This window comes from Nannospalax galili, unplaced genomic scaffold, assembly GCF_000622305.1.
Source record: "Nannospalax galili isolate Female #2095 unplaced genomic scaffold, S.galili_v1.0 scaffold325, whole genome shotgun sequence".
Lineage (NCBI taxonomy): Eukaryota > Metazoa > Chordata > Mammalia > Rodentia > Spalacidae > Nannospalax > Nannospalax galili.
In genome coordinates, this window is record NW_008355159.1 from 916038 (window position 1) to 921342 (window position 5305).

At 38.3% G+C, this 5305-nt stretch overlaps 1 protein-coding gene across 1 annotated transcript in view; it reads right to left on the bottom strand.

Annotated features, from left to right (window-relative positions):
- Positions 1-5305, bottom strand: part of Nhs (NHS actin remodeling regulator) — a 352300-nt gene that overhangs the window by 293670 nt on the left and 53325 nt on the right. The window lies entirely within an intron of this gene.

Sequence of the window (5305 nt, forward strand, 5' to 3'; positions counted from 1 at the left end):
AAAGAAAGGCATTCTATCCCAAGTTTGAGTTGCTTCAGCAAAGTAGATGAAAATTGTTCTATGTGCCCTAGAACATAAGTTATGAAGGTCTCAGTTGGCACTCTTGGAATTATAGAAAGTCACACCAGAAGACCATTTATCAGTGCAATTACACCTCAAGAGCTTTTGGTCATTTTGTAGTTATGGTGTATGAGAAGATGTTCCATGTAGAAAGTACAGACTTTATTCAGCTTGAACAACTCAGGATTATATTTTAAAGGCAATTTCCTTTCAGCAAAACATGCTTCTCCCTACTGCACACACACACACACACACACACACACACACACACACACACATGCACACACACACACGCACACGCACCTCCCATTATTCATGGGACAAATGAATCACTGGATTCTATCAAACATCTTACTGAACTGTTGAGTCTTGAAAAAAACCATGGCTCTCCAATCACAGCCAGACACCATTCAAATAACAGACTATAAAATGAAGGACCCAATTAAAGGGGGTTGGCAACCACAAGGCTATAACTTGGGTCATTGTTTGGAGAAAGAAAACCTATATGACAGAGTTCCAGATGAGCCAGCAGCTAACTGAGTTGAACAGCTGGTTTGTGTTCCCCACAGATTTGGGACTGACAATCCCCCAAGCCTCCTAGGCAGTCATATTTCATAGGCATCCATCAAGAGAGGGCAAAGATAAAAATTCCTAGTTCTGGAAGATCCAGGAGGGCCACAAATCTCTGGAAAATGAGACCACAAGGGGTTACAGAAGATTAACGTATTGCACCCATAAAAATGACACTGCCAGTCTGGGCACTGTGGAGATCCACTGAAGTCTACCCCCATAAGAACTAATTCCTCCTGCCCTTCTCACCTTCAGAACTCACAGGAAAATAGCAGACCTGAAATGTATGAGCTGTTTCTCCAATGATTAAACATGTAGTGGCCACATGAAACAGCAATTCATTTCCTAGATATATCCAAAAATAAAAAGAAAACAGGGAACTGGAGAGAAGGCTCAGCAGTTAAGAGCACTTGCTATTCTTCCAGAGGACCTATGCTCAGTTCCCAGCACTCACATAGTGGTTAACAACGTTCTGTAACTCCACTTCCAGGGGATCCAACACCCTCTTCTGGTCTCCATGGGCACTGCACTCACTTGGTGCACTTACATAAATGCAGGCAAGACACTCATACACATAAAATAAAACTAATTAGTAAAAAAGAAAATATAGATCAACCCCAAAATTGGAATATTTTATTCCAAGTAGCCAAAACAAAAGACAAAATGAAATGAAAACAGCTCAAATGTCTATGAGTGGGTAAATAGATGGACGAATTATAGTAATAGAATATAGTAGAATACTAGTCTGCCATTCTCTGATATATGCTATAGCATGGATAAACCTGGGAAATAATGCTAAGGGAAAAACCCAGACACCAAAAGTCACACATTGTATGATTCCACTTATATAAAATGTCCAGAATAGACAAATACATAGAATACGTCAGTGGTTGCCATGCCAGAGCTTTGGAGAAAGGAAGAAATTAGGAGTGACTGCTAATGGGCATATGAGTTATTTGGGGAGGGGAATAATGGAAATTTTCTAAAGTCCATTACACTGATGACTATACACCTCTGTGAATACATTAAAAACCACTGAACTGTACACTTTAAATGGGTGATCTATGTCTCAATAAAGCTGTCATATTTAAATGCTTAAGAAATAAGCCCTTAACTCAATAAATGTTTCACATTCAGTCAACAAATTGAGGAGGAAAAAAAATGTGTATAACATAAAATCTAATCATAAAAAAGCATCAGGCATATTCAAAAGAAAGAGAATTCTATAAAACAGAAGACCTATATTCTTCAAAAATGCCAGTGTCATAAAGGGCAATGCCATGAAGGAGCCATGTGTCATTCTTATGACTTTATTGGGAGTTTGAAATTATACCAAAATTAAATAGCAAATTTATCAGAGTATAGTGTCTCATGCCTGTAATCCCAGAACTGGCGAGGCTGAAGCACTATGAATTCAAGGCCAGTCTGGGATACATAGTAATTTACGGGCCAGACTGGGTTGCAGAGTAAGATCCCATCTTAAAAATTAGAGTGAAAGAGATAGGCAAGCAGACAGACAATAGCCTTGGTAGTAAAAGCAAGGGCTTCTGGGTATTCAATGGAGTCTAAATCTCCATCCTCTTTTACAGCTCTGAATTTTTTTCACGAAGTTCTCAGCCTTCAAGACAAGTTAAGCTAAGCAGGGAGGAGGAAAGGAAAAGACACGTGTTACAGGTCAACCTGCCATGACAGGGATGGAAGCAGGAATTAGTCTCATGGTTCCAAATAACAATGTTGAGTTCTGTGATGTCGCCTGAAGAACATTCTCACAACAAGCACTTAAAATGACCCACCTCAGACAGGAAAATAAAAAGGCCTCTATATAATCACTAGGGTAATATCTTGACCTCAGGATTAGAGTCAATGATTTAGTCTGGGTCACAATTCAAAGAAGGCAATAGAATTGCTTGTATAGGTTTTTATCTAACATGTATCCTGGGCTTGTTCCCCAGTGCAGGAATAGCCAGAATCTTCCATTTGTCAGGATACATGCTAAATGGGTAATCAAAGTTTCTATGTTTGTGTGGCTAAGACAAAAAAAAAAAAAAGAAAAGAAAAAAAGAGAAAGAAATGGAATTATATGCCTGGCCTCAAAACCAGTAAAGTTCCCCTTCTCCAGTCTCTCTGAAGGTCTTGTTGGATTTTGATTCTCAGAAAGGATCCTCATATGCCTTGGAATTGCCTGCAGAAACACTTGATGTTACCGTTATCATGGACTCAATCAAAGAGAATTAAACATTAAAGCACTTGAGTAGCATTGCAGACCTGCAATGGTTTCATCTGTAAGCTGCACACTCACACACACACACACACACACACACACACACACACACACACCGCAATACACACAGGCAATGAATTTTTAACAGATTTCATAATCTTTTCCATAGCAACTTCCTCTCTAAAAAGGAGGTTGATCAACTTTATAACATCCTTGGGCATTGCCTGCCACCCGTTCCCTGAAAATTTTCTTTAGAATTCTATAGACGTGTGCATCTTAGTAAGGGTGTCTATTCCTCTGAGTTTATAATGGTCACCCCTACATCCCTAATGTCTGGTTCAGGGCCTGATGCACTGTAAGTGTTTAATAAATATTTGATAAATTCAATTGAAGTTAGAATTAAGGAGTAGATGAGAAAACAGCAGAAGATTTGGCTATAGTGAATTGGGGCTTAATATCTTTTATTTAAACACACACACACACACACACACACACAAATTCAAGGAAAAGTAACTAATAAAAATGTCTTAAAATCAGGAAGTTACAGTATGATGTCAATTCACTCTCTAACTCAGCATTCCTAAGCTGGGATTCATTTATCACCAGGGTCCCCAAAGAATTTCTAGTATTACGTGGGCATATAAGTATCTTTAAGAGATTAAATCTCTAGATATACTGCTTCCATGCTTGGAAAAAATGATGACCTGCTGGCTTTGTGCTCCGCCTCTTTGTACTTCCTATTCACAACCTTCCTTCCATCTTTGGTAAAGAAAGGAATACCACTCTTACCAAGCTGCTTTTGCTTTAGTGAACAAAAATCTTTTGGACCTCAAACAAAGGGATCATTTGAGACAGCATCAGTTCCAAAAGTCCCAATGGCAAAGCAAATAATACTACAATAAGAAATATTGAAGTCTATGGTAAGAAACTCCAGGTAAGAAATTCATATCGCAACTTTGTGCCTCCTCTATCTATTTGCTCAACCAGCTACCTACTAATCCTAAAATAAGAATGGGGAAGTAGAAAATTGGCCAGGTACAGATATTAACACTTCACTTGAATCAACAAAGCTCCTTCTACTGAATTAAAGCAAATCTGTTCTGGCTGATGGTTTGAATAAAAAATGGCTTCTTAGATCATATAACTTGACTTAGACATTGTTTCATAAATTAAAGAGTTTAATGGAAATATACTGAAAGCACACATATATGATTGCAATAGTGGTTCTTGGACTTTAGTACACACATGAATCACCTGGGGGCCTTATTAAAATGGTGATTCTGATTGAGTGTGCTGGAGAGGGATCCAAGATTCTACATTTCTAACAAGCTCCCAGAAGTATGCTGGTGCTGCCGGTCCATACATCATACTCTAACGAGTGACAATATACAATGTGCTGGAAAATATATACCTGTGATTAATTGGAACTTTTGACTTAAAAATTCAGATATTAAAAGCAACGGGTTCAAAGAAGTTCTTAATTTTAATTTTTAAAAGTATTTTAATGAATAAGTCCAACAAGAAAAACTTGTTAGACCTTTGATTGGGGCCCTTACTGACAGTCTAAAGCCAAGAGGTTTTTACCCCATGTCTGTCATCTGTACAGGACAGAATTGTACTTTCACATTGAATTTGAATGCCAGAGTAATTTATTTCTTTTTTAGTCATCCACATAGCTTGCACTTTTGGTGGCAGATTCAATACCCCAAATCTTTAGCTGCAGTACTGAGCTACACACACTGAGTACACACAGCCCAGTTGGCTGGCAGGGGTGGTCTAAATCCTGCACAGTCAGCAAAATACTTAAGTTCTTGATTCAAGAGCTAAATGGCCTCATAACACAGTCTAAACAATTTGTATGAGTTACTGCATGTGATTTTGCACATTTGGGCAGAGAGGGTCCATGGACATGTATTTCTGAAGGTGCATAAATATGGCCCTATGTATCCTGGCAAGACTGTAAGCAAAATGAGAAATCTGCTCACCTCTATAATCAGTCCCATTCCCCGTGAGCATCCCCTTCCCTTCCAGGTGAGTCATAAAGGGAGATTTAGTCCCTTCTACACTCAATTAAACCTACCCGCAACCCTCAGTACAAGCTCACACTATTCTTCTTTTACAGAATTTTCTATAAACAAAGAGAAAACTTTAAACACATATCCCCAAAACCTTTAAAATACCAAAAACCTATTTGGGTTAATTTCCGCTTTGAAGAGATGAAAAATACACAAAACCTCTTCAGAGGGGGGAATGTTAGAGTAGCAAAAGGCCCCATTAAAAAAAGCAAGCAAGCAAGCAGGCAAGAGAGAGAGAGAAAGAAAGAAGGAAAAAGAAAGAAAGAAAGAAAGAAAGAAAGAAAGAAAGAAAGAAAGAAAGAAAAAGAAAGAAAGAGAGAAAGAGAGAGAGAAAGAAAGAGAGAGAAAGAAAGAAAGAAAGAAAGAAAGAGAGAAAGAA